The sequence below is a fragment of the Triticum urartu genome, chromosome 1 (assembly GCF_003073215.2).
Source record: "Triticum urartu cultivar G1812 chromosome 1, Tu2.1, whole genome shotgun sequence".
In the NCBI taxonomy this organism is placed as follows: Eukaryota; Viridiplantae; Streptophyta; class Magnoliopsida; order Poales; family Poaceae; genus Triticum; species Triticum urartu.
The window spans coordinates 434,035,327-434,062,705 of record NC_053022.1 but is presented as its reverse complement, the minus strand read 5'-3'; positions in this window follow the sequence as shown (position 1 = coordinate 434,062,705).

The window sequence follows — 27,379 nt, the reverse complement described above, 5'->3', positions numbered from 1 at the left end:
AACACCCAAAGCTCCAGATTTAGGCGCTTCGGACCTTCGACAATGTCCGGTTCCGACCTTTGAGGCCGATGGAGGACCTGCTAAAGTTGAGAGAGGCCAGGCTCTTGACCGGAGAAATCTCGCATAGGCTGCCTGCTCAAGGGCAGGTCATTCCCACTCCCAAGGCTGGTGAGAGTGTGGTGTTCATGTCTCACTTCCTTCGGGGGCTAGGCTTCCCGACGGATCGCTTCGTGAGGGGGCTCATGTTTTATTATGGGCTGGAATTTCACGACTTAGCTCCGGAGTCCATCGTCCATATTTCCTCATTCATCGTCGTGTGTGAAGCCTTCCTCCGTATTACTCCTCACTTTGGACTATGGCTCAAGACCTTCAAAGTAGAACCGAAGATAATCGAGGGACGGCACGCGGAGTGCGGAGGTGCTAATATAAGCAAAAATGTTGATGCTCCATGGCCCGAGGGCTCTTTTCAAGAGGAGCTCGGCTTATGGCAACGAGAGTGGTTCTATCACCGCTCCCAGGGGCACCAAGTGGGTGGCGCCACCTGCCTTTCGCTCGGGTCCCCCACCACAGCTAGCGTCATGGGTCAATAAAGGACTGGACTGGGGGCCGTCCAAGGACGTGCCCTTATCGCAGGGCCGCATCAGGGATCACTTAGAAAGAGACATCAGCCTGGTCGTGGCGATGCAGGTCATGTTGATCCGCCGAACCTTGCCCAGCAAACGCCGCCCCCTTCGCCTGTGGGAGTTCAATCCGGAGGGACCGCGAGCTCTCCAACATTTTATGGGCGCGACGCCCATGGAGATGTACAAATTGTTCTTCAGATCACAAGCAACCTGTCCGGACTTGACCGAGGACGTAGGTCTGAGCTGCAATCGCCCGGATACTCAAGTAAGTAGCCTTGTTCCCGGACTCGCCATCTGTATATTTATCATAAAATTACCCTTAAAAGAGCTATCCTTTAAGCCAGAGTGGATAGCGAAGGCAAAGCTAATCAGGTGTCCGGCCCTCCTCCCAGAGACCACACCGGATCCCGTGCTAGTCAGGATGTTGGAGGTCGAGCCTTTGAAGGAAAGCGAGGGGGGGACAAAGGAGCCACTGCCTCTTCAAAGGAGGCTGTTCGGAAGGGAGGAATCGAAAATTCCTCTCCTCAGGGGAAGAAGAGGACCACCTCTGAAGACCCGGAGACCATGGCCTCAAAGCGGGGGAAGAAATCTTCGTCAGAGGGTCCTGCGCCGGGGGATACTTCGGCCGAATTATGCCCTCAATGGGATCAGCCCTCCACCGAGCCGTAAGTAAAGAGGAGTTTTCTTTTTAAGAAATGAGAGGAATCCTTGCTTTGTATCTGAGAAGAGTAACCGAAAATTTACCTTGCAGCTCGGACCTCAGCCCTTCTCAGCAGAGCTCGTCTTCGGGGGATCTTCTTCCAGAGATGATGGAGAGCGTAACGCCTCCCCCTGTCGTACCGCCTTGCGAGGTAGGCGACCCTGAGGTATCGTCGCAGAGGGTTTCTCCGAATCCGGCAGGGCCGGAAGGTAGTCATATGGCCCCCCAAAGCCCTCCGCGTCCGTCCTTCGAAAAAGGCCATAGGACGAGTCCAGCACCGTCCGGTGCACGGTCAGGGGAACTGAAGGATCTGGTAGGGCGAGCGTCTATCTCAGAGGAGCACCGTGCATTGATGGGCACGGTGATTGAAAGGATTTCATCCGCGGAGAGCGGATTGCACGAGGCCGCCAGGAGTTTACTGACAGGTTTTGAGGTACGCGAAATAAAGTACCCTTTTTGACAGTTGCACATAGATAAGAAGCGCCCTGTGTAGATAGTAGCCCCTAAGACTCTGTGTAACGCCCCAGATTCAATGCGCCAGGTGTCTGCCAGTTATTCGCCTTCATTGCCATGGCATTTGCTTGCATGTTGCATTTTATCATGTCATTATGTGCATTGCATTGCATACGTGTTAGTCTCATGCATCTGAGCATTTTTCCCATTGTCCGTTTTGCAATCCGACTCTCCTATGTCCTCCGGCGCCCCATTTTACCTCGTTTCGCGAGTGGCCGAAAAATGTTCTCGAAATGGGCCGGAACTTGGCATGCGATCTTATTATAGTGTAGACAGAGCGCCTGTCAAGTTTCGTCGCATTCGGAGCTCGTTTGACTGCCCAAGCGCCATCCGTAGCGACACCGTTGTCGGTTTAATCGTCAGGCGTTTTTCGGTCTCCGAAAACTGTTGCCGGGCTGCCTTCCTCTTTTCTTCTCTCAGCACAAGGCCCCTTCTACACAGCCACCTGCAGCCCACCTAAACCCCCTCCGCTCCGGACGGTCGGATCGAGATCCGATGCCCGAAAACGGATGATAGTTCCCCTAACCCTAGCCCCCTTGCTATATATAGACCCCTCCTTCCAATTTTGGGCATCCCTAGCCCCCCACCTACCTCTAGCCGCCTCCCACCTCCATTTCCGCGCTGCTCCACCCCTGCCTCGCCACTTGTCGCCGCCCCTACGGCCAGCCACCGCCAGCCACAACCAGCGCCACCTCCCCCGACCAACCCAGCGGCGCCACGTCGCCACCTGACCGCGCCTGCACCCAATCCCCTCGCGCCACGCGCCCCTGCCCTGCTCCCACCACCGAGCGCCCGCCCGAGCCCGCGCACGGCCCGCCGAGCCCATACCGCCTCCGCCCGGCTCCCGAGCTCCGCCCCGAGCCCGGTCGCCTGCGCCTTCCCGCCGCCTCGCCGGCGCACCTCGCCGCAGCGCCGCCTGCGCCTCCCGCCGTGGCCTCGCAGGCAAGCACCGCCGCGTCCCTGGACGAGCACCTCCCCATGCCCGCATCTTCTCGCGCCGCTCGCCGCCCGCTCCTCCGCCGGCGCCGGCGCCCGTCCTCGCCGTCCTCCGGCCGGATCTGGTGCCCAAGCACCGGATTTGCCCGTTCCCGGCCTCGCCTCGGTCGCCGGAGACCCAGCCTCGCCGGAGATCCGCCGCCTCCATGCCTTGTCCCGCCGGCACCCTGCGCCTCATCCCATGACCGAGCGCGTTGACCGCGCGTGGCCGCGTGGGCCACTACTCGGCCTCACCGGCCCAGCCCAGCTCCCCCATCGGCCTACCTCACCTCCTCTTCACATGGGCCGAGCCCATTGGTGAGCTACCCCTCTAAAACCCGCGCGGGCACTTTTTAATTATTTGACGCTCGCTGTGAATTCTGCCAAGTCCTGAGTATCATACATTTTGGTGCTATGTTTGACCTACCATAACTCCATGAGTGCTGCTCCGATTCATGGATATGATATATCGAAATGTTCATCATGAGATGCTCTACATTTTGTTCCATTGTGCCATGTTTGTTTGAGGTCATCTTGATGCCATTATCATTGTTGCAAGAGTGCTATATAATGTTGTCTGCTGTAGCTTATCAGAACTTGCTCATTTGTCATTTTTGCATCTTTTTGTGTGATTTTCTTTTGAGCTTGAAGTCTACATGTGTTATGAGCTACAACACACCATCTTTGCTGTGGTGCAACCCAATCTTCATGATATGCCATGCGTTGATTGTTACAAGCATGCAAAGTAGCCTCCATGATGTTGCTGATTTCACTGACTTAGGATTTCACCGTCTTTGTTCTACTGTTAATTTTATGCCATGTATTCTTGTTGCTACACAGAGATCCATGCCTCTTTTGAGCATGTTCAGTAAGGATGTTTTGTTCATATGGTTATGCTCTAGCATGTCTTAATCTTGCTCTATTTTTGCTATAAAATGTTCCTGGCAGATTGTTTACATGTTATTCAATTTTGCCAAGGTTGTTACTAGTGATCCATGCATGATATGAACTTGTTCTTGCCATGATTAGCTTCATAAACATGTCTTCTTGCTGATGCCATGCTTATCTTGTCATGCAATGCCTTGTGATGTGTGAATCGAGCTCGTAAAGTTGCCTTCATGTTGCTGTTTATGCCATGCTCTGTTATTTTCACCAAGTCTGAATCTGTAACGAAACTTGCTATGTTCACATGGGTGCCATCATATCTTCTATGCCTTTTTGGCTCATGGTCAGTAAGGGAATTTTGTTTTATGCATTTAGTAGATTCATGTCATGCCTTTGTTTGCTATGATCAGTTCCTGTAGCATGCTGTTTGATAGCTCTAAACATTGCAACCTGATGTCATTTCTGCCATGTCCTGTGAATTCTGCTAAGTCTGTGAACCTGTTATTATTTGCAATCTTGCCATGTCCTTTTGAGCATGTTCTAGTAGTTTCTGGAGATAGCTCAGTGTTCATATTTTGTCATGCTTTACCTATACAACAAGTCCATATCTTTTGTTTTTATATTGGGTGGCTGTAGCATGCTGTTTTGGTTCTTCTAAGATGCCTAGTTGCTGTTTTGGACAGCGTGTCCTTTAAACTTGTATAGAGTGTATGTGTTGAACCGTTGCTCCGTTTTGAGTGTGCTCTATATGAAACTTGCTTAGTCTTGCATGTAGCTTCATGATACCTTGTTGCATCCATGTTTTGAGATGTTTTCTTGATTTTTGAATGCATTTTGCATCAATGCCATGCTTATCTTGTTTTGCTCATATCTTCTAGGTCGTAGCTCCGAATCTTATTAACTTTATATGTAATTTGACTAGAATTTCGTGTAGATCATCGTGGTGCATCTTAACTTCCTGTTTAACAACTTGAACATAAGGTTTATTCAGATCTGGACCAATTTCGAAATTTGCATATGAGGACTTATCGGAATTGCTATATGTTGTTTCCGGCCTCATATAAACTTGCCTTGGTGTGTTGTTCTTGTATGCATCATCTCTTGCCATGATTAGTTTCATGTAGCCTTGTCATGCATCATACTTGGTTGAGCATCATGCCTTGTTCATGTGTGGTGTGTTCACCATGTCGTGTGCTTCTTCTCGATAGTTCCCGTTTCGTTGTGATCGTGAGGATTCGTTCGTCCACGCTTGGTTCGTCTTCATGGCTTCATCTTCTTCATGCACTCGTTCTTCTTCCTTGCGGGATTTCAGGCAAGATGACCGTCACCTTGGATCTCATTACTATCATTGCTATGCTAGTTGCTTCGTTCTATCGCTATGCCGCGTTACCTACCACTTGCTTATCAAGCCTCCCAAATTGCCATGAACCTCTAACCGTTGTCACCCTTCCTAGCAAACCGTTGTTTGGCTATGTACCGCTTTTGCTCAGCCCCTCTTATAGCATTGCTAGTTGCAGGTGAAGATGAAGATTGCTCCATGTTGGATTATGTTTATGTTTGGGATATCACAATATCTCTAATATTATTAATGCATCTATATATTTGGTAAAGGGTGGAAGGCTCGGCCTTATGCCTGGTGTTTTGTTCCACTCTTGCCACCCTAGTTTCCGTCATATCGGTATTATGTTCCCGGATTTTGCGTCTCTAACGCGGTTGGGTGATTTATGGGACCCCCTTGACAGTTCGCCCTGAATAAAACTCCTCCAGCAAGGCCCAACATTGGTTTTACCATTTGCCACCACCTATTACCTTTTCCCTTGGGAGTAATTAACCCGAGGGTCATCTTTATTTAGCCCCCCCGGGCCAATGCTTGTCTAAGTGTTGGTCCAAACTAGAGCACCGTGCGGGACCGTCCCTTGGCAACTTGGGTTATGTTGGTACCTGTACGCTTAGCTTATCCGGTCGTGGCCTGAGACGAGATACGCGCGGCTACTATCAGGGTGTCGGCACGCCGGGAGGTCTTGCTGGACTTGTTTTACCATTGTCGAAATGTCTTGTAAACGGGATTCCGAGACTGATCGGGTCTTCCCGGGAGAAGGAATATCCTTCGTTGATCGCGAGAGCTTATCATGGGCTAAGTTGGGACACCCCTGCAGGGTTTAAACTTTCGAGAGCCGTGCCCGCGGTTATGTGGCAGATGGGAATTTGTTAATATCCGGTTGTAGTAAACTTGAAGTAAAATCTTCTAAAATACACCAACCGTGTGCGTAACCGTGATGGTCTCTTTTCGGGGTTGTTCGAGAGGAGAACACGATTTCTGGGTTATGTTTGACGTAAGTAGGAGTTCAGGATCACTTCTTGATCATTACTAGTTGACGACCTCTTGCTTTGCTTCTCTTCTCGCTCTTATTTCCGTAAGTTAGCCACCATACTTTGTTTAGCCACCGCTGCAACCTCACCACTTTACCCCTTCCTTACCCATTAAGCTTTGCTAGTCTTGATACCCATGGTAATGGGATTGCTGAGTCCTCGTGGCTCACAGATTACTACACCACCTGTTGCAGGTACAGGTTATGCGCTGATCATGACGTGAGAGCGATGCTTATCTGTGTTGGAGTTCTTCTTCTGTTTCTTCTTCGATTGAGGGATAGGTTCCTGGTCGGCAGCCTAGGTTAGCAGGGTGGATGTCGTTTGAGTTTCTGTTTATGTTTCGTCCGTAGTCGGATGTTGATCTTGTATATGATGTGTTGTTGTATTCATGTGACATTGTATGTCTTGATTGTATCCCCACTATTATGTAATGTTGATGCAATGATATCCACCTTGCAAAAGCGTCTTCAAGATGCGCTTCTATCCTTGGTGGGACCTTCGAGTTCCTTTAGGATAGGGTCGCATCTTGGGCGTGACACTCTGTGCGTTGTCAAAAGTGACAGCGCGCAGAGGATCATAATCCCAGGTCTAATATGTCGCCTTCATACGTAGGTGGCGAAGTGTCCGGTGGCCAGCCGGACTGATGAATTTGCCGAGCTAAAGCGGCAACTTGACGTGGCGGATGCCGACATCGCGCTTGTCAACAAGCGGCTTGACGAGGCACAAGGTATGTAATTCCTCCAGCGGCACCTGTAAGAGGAGCTTTATGCCAGTATCTTACAATGTGTGCGCTTGATGCAGATGGTGCCGCTGCCATGGAGAATCTTCTTAAGGCTGCCGGAAAGGCAATTGAAGAGCTTAAGGCCAAACAGGCTGCTCACTGCCGAAGCAAGAAGGAAATGTCCGAGGTGGCCGTGAAGCTGAAGAGCGCTGCTAACCGTTGCAAGCTTCTTGAAAAACAAGACTGGGCGGAATAGACGGACCTGGAGAAGGCCGTTGCGGATGCCAAGGATGCTCGCTCTGCGATGAGAGCCATGAAGCAGGAGCTACATTAGGCCGGAGATATCACGGCTGGAAAGTCCTTTATGCTGCGGAGGAAGTTCTGTGATCCTAAACATGCTCCGTTAGACCGGATGTGGAGTACGGAGGACACCTATCTGGATTTGGAAGTGAGTGCTGCAGATGCGACCGAACACTTTCGAGATCAAGAAGATCACGAAGTGGAAAACCTCTTCTGGTCGCAGTTCCACAATCCAGAGCATCCACTGTCAGTAGCCGATCGTCTGGCCGAATGGGCCGAGTTGAATAGGTTGTCCGGACTCGCCATGAAGTGTGTCATGAGTCATCTTTGGCCGGAGAGACCAGAGCCAAAAAGTTATTTCAACTTGGTGCAACAGTTCCTTGGTGCAGTGCCGCATATTAATGCGATGAAGAGGTCAGCGTGCATAGAGGGTGCACGGATGGCTCTTGCCCATGTCAAGACATATTGGGCGGAGATGGAGACCACCGCTGTTGCATCCCGAGATTCGGACGAAAGCCGAGTACTTGCCGAGCACTATTTTCAAGAAGTTCTGCAAGGCGCTCGTGTAATAGAGACGCAGTGCTTGAAGGATGCTATGTTCGAATAGCATATGTTATTGTAAAACAATGTTTTGATAAATTGTAGAAGCTTTTTATACTTGTGCCTTCAAGTATTATAACACCTCCTGTGCGGCCGTTTAAGATATATGTATATATAATCTGAAAGATGGCAGTCGTCGGCTTCAGCCCCCACGCAAATAATGCGGGGGTGTTCGCAGAAGGCGCATTTTCACACTTGATCCAACGTCTTGGTCCTACAAAGGAGGTGATAGCGCAGCGAACTAGGCAATCAGACTATAATGCTTTATCACTTTCACTTAGCCATAGGAGTTTGACAGTGAGGCTACTTATATAGCCCCTAGTGGCTCCTACGCTCGCCCGAACTCGGGGCGCGTATGTGCCTGGCCGGGAAACGGCCCTTCGTTAATGCGGAGGAATCCTATAGATTCCGGTAAGTCATCGAGTGGTTGACCAGTCTCACGCTATATCATGACAGTCAGTTTTTGGCATTCTCTACTGAGGTGCTCACCTGGCCGAACCGGGGCACAATCGCAGTAGTTCTCCTGGTGCCACCTTAGCTGATAGAGTGGAACGTAAGGCAGCAAAACACAGGAGCCGGGCAAACCCAACATTTGACCAAAGACATGATTCGGAGCTGATGCATATAAGGCCAAACTCGCGACGCCGAACACTCCTTAAGGTATTCGGTCTTTATGAGGGCGGGCGGGACAACGCCCTTAGTAATAAGCCCCTAGTGTCCGGGTACACGCAAAATTCTGACGTGGCCACATGCCAAGACGCCAGCCTCCTCCTTGGTTATACCAAGAAACCTGGGGATGTGTATCAACAAGAGACAGTAAAAAAGGTTTACGTAGGGTCTTAATCTGAAAAGAATCCTTGGAACGGGTCCCTGCTGCACGTCTGCGCCTGTGTCTCCGTTGTGCCGTATCCTGGATGGGCGCAGCACGGTGTTCATCTGTAAAAGAGAGGAACTTAGTTGAAAAAAGGTCATGCGAAAATGTATGTTATACTAAATAAACGAAGTATGATTCAAAAATCGGTGAAATTGAGCTTTATTATCTCTTATTTTGTATGCGCGGAGCCCCTAGTACAGGGGTATACGGCTACTTAAGCCTTTATCCATTGTACTTTTATGCCGGACTCGTCTAACCGTGTCCGTTGTCTTGACGACCCGTTTAGGTGCATTGGCTGGTGAAGCCGCTTTATTGTTGGGCTGTCAAGGCAGCCGCACAGTCTTCCACGTGGGAGGAACACTCAACGTTTCCCTTTAATGAGATGATGCCTCGTGGACCGGGCATCTTAAGCGTAAGAGATGCATAATGTGGTATTGCGTTAAAGCGGGCGAAAGCTTCGCGTCCCAGCAGTGCTTGATAGCTACTTGAGAATGGGGCGATGTGGAAAATTAGCTTTTCGTGACGGAAGTTATCGAGGGAGCCGAACATAACTTCTAGCCAAAGAGAACCCATGCAATGGGCATCCGGGCCTGGCGTTACCCCTTGAAAGGAGGTTTTTCTATGGCAAATTTTTGTTGGGTCTATCCCCATGTTGCGGATTGTGTCCTGGTATAATAGGTTTAGACCACTGCCGCCGTCCATCGGGGCGTTTGTAAAGTGGAGTCCGCCGATTATTGGGTCTAATACCAAGGCAGTCTAGTCTGCGTTCCAGATACTTCTAGAGTAATCCTGATGGTCGAAGGTGATCGGTTTTAACAACCATTGGCGAGACTCCTTTGGGATAGGCCGTATGGCGCGTATCTCTATGGGCGCCGCTCGTTTTGTCACGTGAAGTAAGTTTACTATTTTGACTTCTTGTGGGAAATTCTTTTGTTTCCTGGTGCTCTGCTTGTGGGGTTCGTCATCGTCCTCACTTGGTGTATCGAGCCCCTTGTGTTCAGCATTGAGTTTGCCGGATTGCTTGAAAAGCCAGCAATCTCTGTGGGTATGGTTCGCAGGCTTCCCGGGAGTACTATGTATTTGACATATCTTGTCCAAGATTTTGTTTAAGTTGGATAGCTCGTCCCTGTTATCCTTGAGGGGCGGCTTTCTCTGATTCTGCCGCGAGCTTTTGAATCCGGCGTTGACTTCCGTGCTCTTTGGGCTGTTTCCTTTATTCCGGCGCTGGTCCTTGCTGCGTTGGGGTTTTTCGTTTCCATCTCTAACTTCGGATGTACTTGGGTCGCTGGTGCTACATCTTGCCAACCAGCTGTCCTCTCCTGCGCAAAAGCGGGTCATGAGGCTTGTTAATGCGGCCATTGTTCTTGGCTTTTCTTGGCCGAGGTGTCTGGCGAGCCATTCGTCTCGAACGCTATGCTTAAAAGGTGCTAGGGCTTCGGCATCTGGACAGTCGACTATCTGATTCTTTTTAGTAAGAAATTTGTTCCAGAATTTCCGGGGTGACTCTCCGGGCTGTTGAGTTATATGACTTAGATCATCTGCATCCGAAGGACGGACATAGGTCCCTTGAAAATTTGCCCGGAAAGCATCCTCGAGCTCTTCCCAACTTCCACTGGTGTTTCCGGGAAGGCTTTTGAGCCAATGCTGGGCTGGCCCTTTAAGCTTGAGGGGTAAGTATTTTATGGCGTGGAGGTCATCTCCTCTGGCCATGTGTATGTGGAGGATATAATCCTCAATCCAAACTCCAGGGTCTGTTGTTCCATCATATGCCTCTATGTTTACGGGCTTGAATCCTGCTGGAAATTCATGGTCCAGAACCTCATCGGTGAAACATAGGGGGTGTGCGGCACCCCTGTATTTGGGTGTGCCGTGATGTTCGGATATTTGTTGTGTTGCATTGCTTACTAGAGCTTGCTTTCTTGGCCCATAGATAGATCTAGCTGGGCCATCTTTTTGATGCGAATCCTTGAGTGGATCGCATGCCGGCTTGTGTGCGGCGCCGCTTGCCGCTCTATGCTAGCCATGGGAAAGTCTATCCCACCGGGTGGCTTTCTTATTTTTTGACTGCGGGGGCTCTAAGGCCTCCTCGTCAAATTCAGGCAGTAGCTTTCGCTTTGGATAGCTTTTTGTGCGGCGACTGCCGCCATATTTGTCAGCGGTGTTGAGTACTTTGCTCCATCTTATTCTGAGTGCATCCTCCGCAGTTTTGAGCTTCTGCTTCTGCTTTTTCAGGCTACGCGCAGTCGCGACGAGCCTTTTGTGGAGGTTCTTCTGCTCCATGAGCTTATCCGGCGTAAGGTCGTCTGGAATGCTGTTTTCCCCGGGGACGGGTTGTTCGGTTTGTTTATCCAAATTGCCCTGTTCGGACGGTTGCTCGAAGGCATGTTCGTCATCCGCCAGCTCGTCCTGCTCTATGGCTGGGTCTGTATGGCTGCTGTCTCTATCGAGGCGGTGTTTGGAGCGGCGCTTACGTCGCCGCTTTGATTGCTTTTCGAGTGAACGATCCCTCGTTGCATCCCTGTGTTCCTCGTCGTCGCTTCCTTTGGGTGTGTCCACCATGTATACATCATGAGACGAGGTGGCAGTCCAGTGCCTTATAGGCGTTGGTTCATGTTCGTCTCCTACATCGTCGTCCATACCGTCGATGTCTTCGGAGTCGAAGTCGAGCACGTCGTTTAAATTATCGACAGTGGCTACGAAGTGGGTGGTGGGTGGGGATCGAATTTCTTCGTCGTCCACATCCCAATCCTGCCGGTCATAGTCCGGCCAGGACTCTCCTGACAAAGAGAGAGACCTGAGTGAATTCAGAATGTCGCCGAAGGGAGAGTGCTGAAAGATGTCTGCGGCGGTGAATTCCATGATCAGCGCCCAATCGGATTCGATCGGTAGGGGCGCGGAGGGCTCGGAGTCCGGAGAGGAGTCCGGCAGCTTGGAGTTATGGGCTTCGCAGAGGACAAGGCTGGTGTTCGGCTTGATCGCCATAGAGATTGCAGCCCCCAAGGCTGTGTCTAACCATCCATCCTCGATTGGTGTGGTCGGCTCCGAGCTAAGGGTCGGAGCGGACACAGGTGCGGCCTCCAGGGCACTGTTCGGCGGCAGAGCTAGATCATGCCCATCGTGATAGTGCGGCGCGCTCGGCTGTGGCTCAGATCCGTCGAAGATCAAGTCTCCGGGGTCGTCCGCCGTGTAGTTTAAACTTCCAAATCTGACCTCATCGCCAGGGGCGTAGCTTTCAATCTTCTCCAGATGGCCAAGCGAATTGGCCCGCAGTGCAAAGCCGCCGAATACAAAGATCTGTCCGGGGAGAAAAGTCTCACTCTGGACAGCGTCGTTGTTGATGATCGGAGGAGCCATCGGGCCTAAAAGTGACCACACAGAGGAACTCTCAATGAAAGCACCAATGTCGGTGTCAAAACCGATGGATCTCGGGTAGGGGGTCCCGAACTATGCGTCTAGGCGGATGGTAACAGGAGACAAGGGACACGATGTTTTTACCCAGGTTCGGGCCCTCTCAATGGAGGTAAAACCCTACTCCTGCTTGATTAATATTGATGATATGGGTAGTACAAGAGTAGATCTACCACGAGATCAAGGAGGCTAAACCCTAGAAGCTAGCCTATGGTCTGATTGTTGTTCGTCCTACGGACTAAAACCCTCCGGTTTATATAGACACCGGAGAGGGCTAGGGTTACAAAGAGTCGGTTACAATGGTAGGAGATCTACATATCCGTATCGCCAAGCTTGCCTTCCACGCCAAGGAAAGTCCCTTCCGGACACGGGACGAAGTCTTCAATCTTGTGTCTTCATAATCCAGGAGTCCGGCCGAAGGTATAGTCCGGCTATCCGGACACCCCCTAATCCAGGACTCCCTCACCTATGGTTAGAAAATAGACAAGATGATCATCTTATGTACTCAATATATTAAAAAAACTGATAGTGCAATTCAAAAGCTTACATGGCAATTGAACCATTTCGCAAATCCTGCCATAACCAGTTTGTCAATGTTTCTTGGATTTTTCGGCAGTAACTCCTTTTTGTAGATGCTGCACAACATAGTGATCGCGTCAAACATCTAAATATATAAGAATGTGTTGCAAGGTTAGTAGATTATGATGTATAAGCTGCAGTATTTAGCGCTTAGTTGATATAAGGTAGTATCTCAGGACAGTTATTCAACACATGCCAAACCATTTTGTCCAACTCTTTAGGTTTGTCCTCTTGTCGACTCTTCCCTGTAACTTGAACAGAATAATCGAAAACATTGAGTCTGGGATTGTCTTCATCCACGTATTTTCTAAGCTGATCAGCTGTTTCAATGTATTTTGAGCAGAATGTCAACGCTTTTGTAGCAATGTAGGCCTCTGCAATGGAACCCTCGGGTCTATCTCTGTTCCTAACATAGCCCTTGAAAGTGCCTAGCCGCCTTTCAATAGGCTACATCCAGCCATACTGTACTGGACCTCTAAGTAGTGCCTCATCAGGTAGATGAACAACCAAATGCACCATCACATCAAAGAAGGCTGGAGGATATATCTTCTCAAGGTCACATAGGATAGTTGGTATCTTGTCTCTAAGACGCTCCAAAGCATCTATCCTGATATTTCTACTGCAGAGTTCCCTGAAGAATTTTCCCAACTCTGCAACTGCTGTGTATAAGTCAGGGCCGCCCAATCCTCTAAGGATGACAGGTAAAACACTTTGAAGTAGGACGTGGCAGTCATGAGTTTTCAACCCTTGTACCTTGTCTCCATCTGCACTGACTCTTGTTTAAGGGTTGGAAGCAAATCCATGTGGGAATCTCACACACGACAAGACCTTGCAGAATTCTTTTCTTTTTACCTTGTCCAAGACGTACATAGCTGGTGCCATATCCCGTGGTTTACCTTCATCTTGCACCTGCAAATCCTTTTTCTAATACCCAGGTGTGTCAAATCAATCCTAGATTTTAAGGTATCTTTCGTCTTGCCTACAATATTAAGAAGTGTGCCGATAATGCTGTCACATATATTTTTCTCGATGTGCATCACATCAAGATTATGTCGCAGATCCAAATCTTTCCAATACTCCAAGTCCCACAAAGTGGACTTGCGGGTAAATAATAATCTCTCTTCTGCCCTGCCATGCTTCCTTTTCCCGCTACCATTATCAGGATGGTTTCCTGGTGTAATATGCCCGACCTTCTCTAATTCCACTTGCAACTCATCGGCGATGAGCCTCTTTGGCGCATCGCGGTTTTCATGCTTTGCATTGAACACATGTCTTCGGTATTTTCTAGGATGCGGCTTGTCCTTGGCAAGGAAACAGCGGTGCCCAATGTAACAAATCTTCCTAAGTATTGCGTATGACAGCGGATTCCTGTCATAGCAAACACATGCATTGTAACCACATGTCGTTCGCCCTGACATAGTGCCCAAAGACGGATAATCATGGATGCACCAAATTATAACAGCACACAAAAAGAAATCAGCTGGCGTGCTGCTATATAGGTCTCGAGTGAGAACACCCCTCCATAGCTATTGAAGTTCCTCCACAAGAGGCTCCATGAAAAAATCAAAATCCTTTCCAGGACTTTTTGGACCTGGGATGAGCAAGGACATCATGTAGTTTGATTCTTTGGTGCAGACATTTGGAGGCATGTTGTAAGGGATAACAAGCACTGGCCACATGCTATATGTGGTGCTCTGGTGGCCAAATGGGTTAAATCCATCTGAAGCTAAGACAAGTCTAATGTTTCTTGGGTCAGCAGCAAACGTTTCGTGCTTCTGATTGAAGCTTTTCCACTCACTGCCATGAGATGGATGGCTCATTACATTCTGATCTCTGAAATCCTGGTTCCTAGAATGCCACAGTACATCCTCTCTTGTTTCAGCATCATGAAACAACCTCTGCAATCTTGGTGTAACTGGAAAAATGTCTCAGAACATTATGAGGAATCCTCTTCACAGCATAGCCATCTTTCCATCTTAATGATTTGCATTTCGGGCATTCACTTAAGTTGGCATACTCCTTCTAGAACAGAACACAATTATTCTTACAAACATGGATCATATCATATCCAATTCCAACTGCACGAAGGAAATTCTTCATTTTACTATAGGTCTGTGGCAGCTCAGACACATCTGGGAAAGCTTTGTGGAAAGCAGCCAACATCGCATCGAATGATTTGTTGGTCGTCCGCTCAGATGTCTTCACCTGAAGAAAGGTGACCATAGCTGAGAATACTGATAGCTTATTTCCCGGGGTGACAGCCACGTTGCATTGTTCCAACATGCGGGCCCACCATTTTTCTTCTGCAGGTGAAAATTCACGGAATGCACGAGCATTTCGTAGTATTGTTTCAATGTTGGTCAAACTCACCGGCTCTGCCACCACCTCTTCCTCCTCCTCTTCCACCTGAGCATCACGCAGATCGAGATGGTGATCTGCTGCTTCCATGTAGTCAATAACATTAACGTTCACAGCTTCACCATGATGTACCCACCTAGTATATGTGACCGACATCCCATACAAGTGTAGATGATTTTGCATAGTTGAATGGGGTCTTGTAACTAAATTCATACAACTGCTACACGTGCAGAGCACATCTGATTTCGGACCACCGTACTCAGCTCTGATAAAGTTCATGAAGTTTTCAACCCCCTCGACATATGCAGCGGAGAATCTTCGAGCAGAAGTTATCCAAGTCTTGTCCACCTGTTAAACATACAAATTAGTTCTTCTACTAGATATTATAGGAAAAAAATATATGCTTTTTTATGAAGTCCAAAAGAAAATACCTAGGTCGATGTCTAAAGCTATGGCAAGACATTTGGACGAGCAGATCTAAGCAGCGAAATATATGTAAAGCTAATTCAGAAACAGATTTGAGTGCTAAATTATGGCAGGCTGTTTCAGCAGTCAATGAGGCCGAGCACACATCCATCGAACTATCGAAGGCCATCGCAGCAACAAAGATCGAGTATAAAATGGTGTACAGCTATTTCACCTAATAGATTGGCTACTAGACCATGGCAATCTACGTCACAATAAATATATGGCAGGATATTTTAGCAACTAATCGGCCTTGGCATGCCATGTCAGCTAAGTAGATTTAGTGCAGAACAGGGCAAGGAAGCTTCTTAAGCAAAGCATATTAACTGTAAACTACTTCGGCAAATAGTGAGATTAACAGTGTCTATCAGCTAACATTCAGCGCTACACTGACATGCACGGGGCCTCAGTCTATAATGCGCGTACCATGGGAGAAGCTAACCGCCGTGTGCCTCCACAAGAATGTCGCCAGCAGTGGCGGCGTGGCTAGAGGATGGTAGTCCACGAGAGCGTACTGTGGGAGCGACAGTATTGCCGTGCGTCCCCTCGACGGACCGCAGCGCCGACATATCGGCGTGGCGGGGAGGGCGGCTTTGGCGGAGCGAATGGAGTGGAGGGGGACGGGGGGAGGGGGGTTTGGGGAATATTATTGGCTAGTTGGCCGAAGGGAAGTTGAATCTAGGATTTGGGGGGAATTTTTGGGTGGGGGGAGGATTTTCACGCGGTTGGGGGGGGGGCAGTTTGGCACATGGTCGGTTTCTACAAGTGCAGTCCCACGTGTCAGTGAATAGGCAAGCCGAAGCGCATTCCATTTGCGTGAGCCGTGTGCAGGACCGAACGTGTGTGGGGTGTAATGCGACCGCGACAGGGGTGCTGTGAGTGTACCACCTTTTTTCCTTTTAAACTAGGTGCTTCGCCCCCTAAAAAAACTTGTTGCTTCACGTGATCGATCGATACTACTACTAGTAATCCGGTAATCCCGACTAAAACGGCGCGGCCGGGTCTTTTCCCGTGCGATATGCTGGGAGGTTGGCTTAGTTGCGTTTTTTAGGACGAGTAATGCTACACCTACGTAGTCCCAGTTACGTAATTAACATAATGTGAAACATGTGATCTGTTGATTGTAGATTGGGGGGGAGGGAGGGGCCAACCACCAAGAAAATCAGGGGAGGAGAGAGAGAGGCATTTTACGTTAACCCTTTCATAGGTTCCCGTAGAGGTAGAAAAATCTGAAATGCGTGAATGTGCATTTGCAGATAAGGCATTCCCTCGTTCATCCTTTTCTCCCACAAGATCTTGATCCTCTGTGCAACGCACAAGCATCTTGCTAGTACTCCTACAATATACTATATTGTTGTGAAAGTTCATATACACCGGCCGAGATTAATGCAAACACGGTAGATTTTCATTACATTTTGAACTTTTATAGGACAGAAAAATAAAAGAAACCCGACCCTAAACCTATTCTACGACAGCGACCGACGTCCTCCATCTGCGATCTCCATGTATGGGGGTGGTGTTCAAGACCCGTGAAGTGAAGGTGCGGTCTCCGGCGAGGAAAAGTAGAACACGGGAGATGGACTGGCCAGTTGGCACACCATGCCCAGCCGCCTCCCATGCCCTACACATCCTCAGAGGAGTCCCCGACCTCGGCTGTGCCGGACGTTGGATGGCGGCAAGTAGGACGCGTGGCTGACGGTCCTCCCGTCGTCGGCCGCCAGCATGGCCACCGCTTGTGCGGCGACTTGAGCGAGGGGGACGACCTCGAGCTCCATCCCCGAAGACAAGCTCTCCCGCAGAGCATTCGCGCTTGCGGTCATGGCGGATGTGGTGCCTGGTAGGAGGACGATGCGCTATGGTGTGGAGGTTAGCTGTCCGTTACCGCTTTAAGTAGCGCATTTCGGTGAGGCCAAGTGTCCTGGTGTGTCATTAAGTCGCCGGAGTTGGTTCCTCGGGCACCGAGCCTCTTAACGACGGCATACGGACGGACGGCATGAATGCGGGCAGCTGGCGCCGGCTGGGAACTCACCGCGTGATGGCGCGAGGGACGAGGGTTTTTGGTGTGCCAGGGTAGTCAGCTGCGGTCGTGGCAACGTTGGAGATGCCCTTTGCTCACATGCGATCGATGCATGTCATTGAAAAAGCAAGACCACCCGGCATGGTCTTAGTTCCTGAGGATGCAGTTGGCCGTGTTACACCACTCCGCGGCTGCGTCCCGTCGCCCCGTCCATCCTCGACGAGCCGGGTGTTGGGGTGTGTTCGGATTGTGGCCAAAGTGCACCTTACCAAAATTTTGGTCATGACCCAAAGTTGGTCTTTGTTTGGATCGTTGCCATTTTTTTTTGAGGTTTTGGTCATGACCCAAAAATGGATGGTTGCCATTTTTTTGGCATGCCGATGAACTCTAGCCAACTCTTGTTCATTTTTTTGCCGATGTCGGCCAAATCATGGGCAACCAAAACCTCAACCAAAATTTTGGCTACCCAATGCTTTGATGGGGAAACCTTGGGCACAAACCAAACATATTAGCTGTTGGTCGTGCCTCAGCACTAACGCCACCCTCGGCCCACTGAAACCGACCGTGTCTAGCGACGATGAGCGTGTCGCTCACCGCGGTCGCCGTGTCCAGAGGCGGTGCTAGAGCTGCGCCACGTGGTTGGCCCCCACGACCCACATGAACGGTTGCCGGTGGCGAGGAGGTCATGGGCCATCTCCTCCATTGTACTAGTTTGCGCTACGTCATCCTGACAGGTGTGCCCCACATGTCAGTTTCCCTGTTTTCCCGGCCATATTCGAGCGTCAGTGCTTCGCGTTGCGCATTAGGTCTTTCACTATCTAGGCCAAGTGAGACAACTTATTGTCTATTTGAGCCTGTAAAGTATAATCATGTGGCGTTTGCTTATTTCTCATTCATCTCCATCCCTCTTCTCCATCGATCATGTCGCCTTCGGTCGAGTCCATCCTCCCGCATGACTCATTTGAACATTCTGCCGAGTATCATTCGCATGTGGGCCTAGACCATGCTTGTATTTCCAATGTTTATTTGTAATTTGTCCGACATGCATACAAACAAATGGTTTGTTTGAAGTTTCACTTTTCCTCCACTATGTGTCGCTTCGCAGCTTAGTTTTGGCATCCCATTCGGTTCATGCATGCCTCGACACATGTTGATGAGATCGATTGATGTTCAGAGATCAATTGCCTGTCATGCAAGGAGATAAAGGTTTGGCCTGTTTCTATGATAGAAATGACCCGCGGGGGGGGGGGGTCTGTGTGGATCAGAGGGAGTATATTGTACGTTCATAAGCGAAACAAACGTATTGTACCCACCCTAGTCCTCTTTTAATCGATCTCCGGACCCCGAGTTGAAATCGAGAGAGAACGAGTGGGGGAATGTGTGATACCTAAGCCGGATTCAAAGTTTTGAACCGGTGATCATAGCATCCGCGAATCATATATAAAGGGTATTCAATGTTCGTTTCGTTTTTGAAAGTACAAAGTATCTCTACATATAAGTTTTATGTGTAGTCAAAGTATCTCTACTTTGATAAAAAAAGTATCAACATTCAACAACGCCCAATCAATATTGTTAGATTCGTACGTACTCCTAGATTTGTACTCGAGATGGTTTCCAGTTTGTTTTCAACCACGTGAATGTGCTTGTTCTCACGCATGCTCTTCCTACTAGAGTTTCGCCACGTATAGCCAGTCCAATAGTAACTTTTTAAGCTCCCTGTCCAATAGTACTAGTGGAGTACTGACGACATCTCTACTGGAGTATGCAGTGCTCATAGTTGTACTCCCTCCTTCCATTTATATAGGGCCTATGTGGAGGAGAGTGATGTGAAAAAGTAAGGGGAGTGAGCTCTCATGCAAGAACCTAGCTATATACGCATTCCTAGTTAAATACGTACAATAAATATGAAGAAAGAGATGGAGAGGAGATGGAAAAAAGTACTAATACAATAGCCAACCATATAATTTATTTGCGGGAAATAGCCAACCTTATGCCCACACTACTGTATGAGTGCATATAATAGATGACGGCTATAGATGACATGGCAGTTCCTTATAGCCATCGACTGGCTATATTATTAACCATGCTCTAATGCGTTTTCCGAAACCGCATTTGACTATTGACAAGATTAATAGTACATGAGATGTATAATGTGAAAATTATATCATCGGAAGCTCCTTTCACATACGTATCCCTGCCTTACCCTCCCTTTCGGTCACTTACTGGCGGACCCCATGCTTGCTAGGCCCCGCATGTCAGTTACTCAATGGGTTCGGCCATGTCAGGGGATCCTCATCCGTAGTATACTCCCTCTGTTTTTATTTACTCCGCATAAAATGACGCGGGCGGGGGAGGGGGAAGGACGTCGATTTTCTCTCAATTGCGGTCCCACAAGCGTGCCGGGCTGCAATGCGAAGGCGACAATAGCGATGTACAGTCCAAACCGATTGACCGGTCATCACCGGAACCACTATTCACACCAGAACCTTTGTTGCCCGGCCTACGCCAGCCACTGGCCTAAAACCTTTTTTGCACGTGTAGAGATGTAGTTTTGGAGGGCCTGTAGAGAGAAAAGCATAATACGTTCACTAAACTTCAGAATATAAGCTGATTACGGTCACTATATACGTTTTGCGGTGATTATACAATCACTTGCTCACGGTTCAGCATCGGATTGCACTCTGTTGACCGGCCAAATAGTCTGCGTGGCACCATGTTGACTAGTTAGATTGACCACGTTCCTTGTGGGTCCCACCTGTCAGTTCGCATAGGGAAAAGGTCAGATAAACACAAATTTACGCAGGCGTGACAAGACTCTACCCCGTGCGCGGGAATCACCTGGTTGTGTATGTGTCTGTCAGGGCCTGATGTGTGCGCATGCACGTGTAGGTTGAGCACTTGAGCATGAGAGTGTGTGTTGGCCGTGTGGTGTACTGGTGTGTGCACGCATGCGTGCGTGTGTGCGTGTGAGTGTTGCGTGCGTGCGTGGCTGCGTATGTACGTGTGAGTGTTGCCTGCATGCGTGGGTGCATGTGTTCGTGTGCATGCGTGCGTGTGTATAATCACCACACTAGCTCCTGTGTGTTAAAACAGACGGCTCAGCATACCAATACAAGGCCACCTTGTCTGTTGTACCCGCGGACATGACTTCGAACCACCGTCCAATATTTTTTTGCCGTTTGTTTTCGTTCTTACTAGCAAGATGCCCGTGCGTTGCACGTAACATTAAGATGCATTTGTATGACTAGTTTATCTTGTGAGAGAAAAGGATGAATGAGGGAAGGCCTTATTTGCAAGTGTGGAGAGGTGTGTGGGCACATCTTAGGCAAAATTGTCATAGTTTCTTTCCTATCCGTCAGATATAAATCGGACGGCCTATATTGCAGGATGGCAGGCACACCATCATCACCAACTATGTTTTTTATAAGAGTGTATTTTATCCCTACTCTTATAAAAAGCATAGTAGGTGATGATCGTGTGCCTGCCATCCTGGAATATAGGTCGTCCGATCTATATCTGACGGATAGGAAGGAAACTATGGCAATTTTGCAAAAAGATACCCACACCCCTCTCCACACTTGCAAATAAGGCCTTCCCTTGTTCATCCTTTTCTCCCACAAGATAAACTACTCAAACAAATGCATCTTGATGTTCCATGCAACGCATGGGCATCTTGCTAGTATTTTATAAGAGTGTAGATGTAGAGTAGATACAAGCCGACAGGTGGGCCCGATGGTAGTGAGATAATGTGATGCAACACTAGAGGTGCCATGTGGAGCGTTTAACTGGTCAACTAGTCGTGCCTTGAGCAAATACAGAGGTGTACGGTGAGCCTGTGACTGTATAATAACCACAAAACGTAAATGGTGGCCGTAATGAGTGGATTCTGAAGTCCAATGTATGTATCGTGCTTTCGCTTCAAATACAATGATCGTCACTATATATATCGCGAGAGAAAGATGAAACATGTGTGAATGTGTTGGGGGCTTACTTTTAGAGGACCTGGAGATAGTTTGTGTGCGTACCTAAAAGGGGGGTAGAGGGGGGGGGGTATGCGATGGAGAGAGAGATGCTCTTCATTTCTCTTTATTATGAAGACCTTTATATATAGTATAAAAATATACCATTTCACAGTGCGGAATAAATATCATTGTGGGCATCATGCAATGCAAGCATTCATACTCCTCCATATAACTTTGTAATGTTGTATATATGTAGAAATTCTAAAATATTTTTTGGCCACACTTTATTCAAAAGGAATGTTGTATGCGAAATTGTCAAACCCTGATTTTCATGCCACAACACTTAGCTAATAAATCATGATAAAATGTGGTATGACAAAAACTTCTGTGTGTTTTTGACCTTGCCTTGATTGGATTTTGTCTGTTGTTTGCAAGTGCTCTAAAAATCAAATAAATCCTCCAACTCCTATACTTCATCACCTTGCTCCAAACTCTTGAACCAATGATCATGCCATGTGTATAGGACATAAAAATAATTTCTTATGCCATGTGTTTTCAAAGACTTTGCGAAAACCCCGTCGGGTGCCACTTATGCCCAAAGGAGACGATGAGTTGGGTAAGCACTTGATGACGAAGTGGTGTATCGAGGCAAGTGTGTGTGTTGTTTTTCAAAACGGATTAGTTTAAGTTGCGACTATTATTCCAACCATACATGCGCAACCACTCTACCCTTATATGGGAAAGGGCATTATTGATTACCTAGGCCGATACTAGCTTGGAGCCCGCATTACTAGTGACGGGAGAGTTGTTGTTGCGCTCTCTCGGGATGGGGTCGTGCCAGGTAGGGCGGCCATGACTATTTTCATAGGGCACCGGACACACCGTTGGTACCCCGTGCTTGTGGTATGTGATGAATATGGGAGCGAGGCTCCACAACTTAAGATGTGAAATGTTGGGCACGGGGGTTACTACCAATCGAGTGGACTCTATGTTTGTGTCGTCTAGGGAAAGATAGTTGAAGGAAATATGCCCTAGAGGCAATAATAAAGTTATTATTTATTTCCTTATATCATGATAAATGTTTATTATTCATGCTAGAATTGTATTAACCGGAAACATAATACATGTGTGAATACATAGACAAACAGAGTGTCGCTAGGATGCCTCTACTTGACTAGCTCGTTAATCAAAGATGGTTATGTTTCCTAACCATAGACATGAGTTGTCATTTGATTAACGGGATCACATCATTAGGAGAATGATGTGATTGACATGACCCATTCCATTAGCTTAGCACACGATCGTTTAATATGTTGCTATTGCTTTCTTCATGACTTATACATGTTCCTATGACTATGAGATTATGCAACTCCCGTTTACCGGAGGAACACATTGTGTGCTACCAAACGTCACAACGTAACTGGGTGATTATAAAGGTGCTCTACAGGTTTCTCCGAAGGTACATGTTGGGTTGGCATATTTTGAGATTAGGATTTGTCACTCCGATTGTCGGAGAGGTATCTTTGGGCCCTCCCGGTAATGCACATCACTTAAGCCTTGCAAGCATTGCAACTAATGAGTTAGTTGTGGGATGATGTATTACGGAACGAGTAAAGAGACTTCCGGTAACGAGATTGAACTAGGTATTAAGATACCGACGATCGAATCTTCGGCAAGTAACATACTGATGACAAAGGGAACAATGTATGTTGTTATGCGGTCTGACCGATAAAGATCTTCGTAGAATATGTGGGAGCCAATATGAGCATCCAGGTTCCGCTATTGGTTATTCACCGGAGACGTGTCTCGGTCATGTCTACATAGTTCTCGAACCCGTAGGGTCCGCACGCTTAACGTTACGACGACAGTTTTATTATGAGTTTATGTGTTTTGATGTACCAAAGGTTGTTCGGAGTCCCGGATGTGATCACAGACATGACGAGGAGTCTCGAAATGGTCGAGACATGAAGATTGATATATTGGATGACTATATTCGGACACCGGAATGGTTTCGGTGGTTATCGGATATATACCGGAGTACCGGGGGGTTACCGGAACCCCCCAGAGGTTATTGGGCCTCATGGGCCCAAGTGGTGGAAGAGGAGAGGCGGCCAAGGGGCAGCCACGCGCCCCTCCCCCCCAAGTCCGAATTGGACAAGGAGGGGGTGGCACCCCCCTTTCCTTTCCCCGTCTCTCTCCTTCCCTCTCCTACTCCAACATGGAAGGGGGGAGTCCTACTCCCGGTGGGACTAGGACTCCTCATGGGACGCACCAAGGGTGGCCGCCCCCCTCCCCCTCCTCCACTCCTTTATATACAGGGAGGGAGGCACCCCCTAGAGACAAAACAATTGATTTGTTTGATCATTTAGCCGTGTGCGGTGCCCCCCTCCACCATAGTCCACCTCGATAATACTGTAGCGGTGCTTAGGCAAAGCCCTAGGTCGGTAGAACATCAACATCGTCACCACACCGTCGTGTTGAAGAAACTCTCCCTCAACAGTCTGCTGGATCATAGTTCGAGGGACGTCATCGGGCTGAACGTGTGCTGAACTCGGAGGTGCCGTGCGTTCGGTACTTGATCGGTCGGATCGTGAAGACGTATGAATACATCAACCGCGTTGTGCTAACACTTCCGCTTTCGGTCTACGAGGGTACGTGGACAACACTCTCCCCTCTCATTGCTATGCATCACCATGATCTTGCGTGTGCGTAGGAAAATTTTGAAATTACTACGTTCCCCAACAATAGTGATCGGGTGCTTACCCCGGGTACTTGAGGTACCGCGGGTCGTGGATGACACGGAAGTTCCCTCGATCTTGTGGGTAAAGTGTGCAACCTCTGCAGAGTGTAAAACTATTCGAATAGCCGTGTCCATGGTCAAGGACAGTTGGGTAACCACTCTTGGGCTACGTCCACATGTTTACAAACCAGTGTGTGTGTTTGGATAAGTGGGAAGAACTACTTGGGTCAAGTCAAAGGACTTGACATGATTGAGTGGGGTTGATGCCCACTCTATCTATGATGATATCTGTAACATGTCCTCATGGTTACTTGAATTCCCCTGATGCATGTCTTACAAGTTGTTGAACATGTCATTGCACTCAAAACTAGCTTTCTGCAAAAATTTACCTATATCATGCATTGTTGTATCTTCAACCAAAACATGGGTTGCTTGCAAGTACATTCAAAGTACTCATTGGCTTGCCACTGATTATTTTATTGGCCAGGCATGAAAGAACAAGATATAATGAAGAGTACCTTGGTGGCGAACATGCAAGCTAGGACGCTTCCCAGTCAGAATGCCTGTAGGGTTAAGGCAGATGGCATGGGTCCAAGTTGTTATTGAAGATTTCCGTTGCGATGATACACTCAAGACTTGACCATAATGGTCCTACTTGTGTAAAACGGTATGTATGCATGTAAGACTCTTATTATTCAGCTTGTGTGTTTAGTAAGCATTGATCTCTGGGATCACTATACACGTGCATTCGGTGATCTCGACTTATGAGTCGGGGTCCCCACAGAGCTGGTATCAGAGCCATCCTGACTGTAGGAAGCCTCGTTAGTTAGGGTAAAACTATTTCCAAAACTATTACTAGTTTTCAAAACTATCTCTACTACTCTTTCCTTCTAATTTTTTCGAAAACTAAGGTATATTTTCCTTATTGATCTCTTTCCCCTCAAAAATGGTCGCTAGTACCCTTATTCCCCTGACCACTGTATTCCTTGTAATCCTCGTGGATAATCTAGAAGGAAGACGCCTTGCCAGACACTCACCCACCTCTTCTGAACACAAGATTGGCGATGCCAGAGCAAGACGATGCCAACAGAAGATATGCCCTCGAGGAATGAGGACATGAAGACCCAGAAGATGGTGACACCCTCGACACTGCCCCAGGATGATGCAACCTTAGACTATGATGATTAGGGCATAGGATATGCACGATCATGATATACATCGCTAATAGAGTAACCCTGTCACTACCGTTGTTGTATCGGCAACCACCGATGGATGAGAACCTCACCATTTGGTCCGCCTTACTATAGTGAGCAGGAAAACGATTCTCTTCATCCCCCACTCTTGGTGTCGATGTTTTCATCAACGTAACCGACATGTTGGACCTCTACTATGCCTTGTTAATGTCATTTCATAAAGGCTTACCTACCTGGTACCATCGACGCCTTAGGAGACAAAACAGGGTCGTCATGACTAAGAAGACAACAGAAGACTGAGTCAATGCCAGCTACGAGAAACCACCTCCACCCCGTCAGCTCATTAGGTGAGAGATTGTTGAAGATTCTTCAGGCCAACCCGGATCATTTCATCGAACAACTACAGAAGACGTAGCGACACCTGAGGAAAACCCAGAAGACTGCACGAGGAACGAAGCAAGCACGACTACTGAGTCCGAGAACCCCTAGGGTAGGATGAGTCGTCTAACCCCCTATGCGCATTCGAGTCTGTATGATGGTTCGAATAGAACCACGATTGTGCGTTGCTTGTTTTTATTTATTTGAGTTTTGATATCAGTAGCCCTTTTTCCCTAGGCAACGAGTACGCGACTATATCACCTTCCTTACCTTGTTTCTTTTGTTTGGCCCTTTTTGCACCTGTTTGTTTGCACTGGCACTATAGAACGCCCTTTAGGCATTCCCCTCCTCTATGCTACTTTTCCCTCTCATCTTTCTCATCAACTAAAGACCGACAAGACAAGATACACCAAGGGTTATACTTTGGAACCAACTAGCACTAAGGACTTTTGCTACAACCTCCTTGACCAAGTATAGCCCCGTAGAGTTATGGTTGCCCCTCAAGATTAGAAACCCATTCCTAGACCCTTCGAGACTTCACAAGATACCCCAGCTCGAATCCTTAACCATGAGCTTAACCTATGGAATCAAAAGAGAACAAGTTAAGCTACAGTAACCCTTGCTTATCACTGGGTTCATTATGGAACTAGTGGGCATAGTGAGCAAGCACATTATCATCCTAGGGTAGCACCAGAACTAACGATGCCATAGGGAAGACCAATTTGGGGTTATATGAACAGAGGACAAATGACTTGGTGAGTTTATATCAATGACTTTGAGGAATTATATGAGACTATTTGGTGGATTACGAGGCTTTCATGTTGATAGATGAACTTGGTGGGATCATGATTATAGACTAGCATAGCTTTCATTACCCCTGGATAAATTGGATTTAGTTGGACAATCAAGATCGCAAGCTGAGTTCTTGGAAGTATGAGGATTTGACTTAGCCAGGGGATATTGAAAGGAGATAGTTGATATTACGATAATGACTTGGGGAAAAGTGTAGAAATTCTCATTGGAAATGAGATTTGGATTTAAGTACGTGATTCTAATTTAGTATAGATGCTGAGTATATCTACATGGTTCAGAGAAATTGGATTTAGACTGATGATCTCGATCATGATACCATGTTTCTCGGTGGACGATAAGCTAGGAGATTGGAATAATTGTCGGAGTTTATCTAGGGATATGTATGAGCTTGATCTTGGAGTTTACTTGACCATGACATTGGAAATTGGTGGACTGACTATAGTAAGGGTAGCCCTTTCAAGCCTATGGGGGTTATAGGACATTAGAAGATTCATGTGGAACACCATAAACATTGAATTTGTAGAATGAATGGATTGTGTAGTGATTGATGGAAATAATGGGCTGTTGGAGTTGATTCATAGGAAGGAAAATAGATCTTGGAGTGGCATACGACGTGTTTCCTTAGGATAGAGATGCACTACCTTGGACCTTGGAAGAATGGGCTGAGCACTTGGATTGTGATGTTTAATTCAAGCTTGCATGCCTGCAGGTCGACTCTAGAGGATCCCCGGGTACCGAGCTCGAATTCGCCCTATAGTGAGTCGTATTACAATTCACTGGCCGTCGTTTTCAAGAATCATGAGGATATGAATCACATGAGTGATGATTGGAGTTGACCTATACGAAATGATGTTATCGGTGATATGATGTGATTTGTTTAAAGGACTAGGTAGAACAATTGGCAT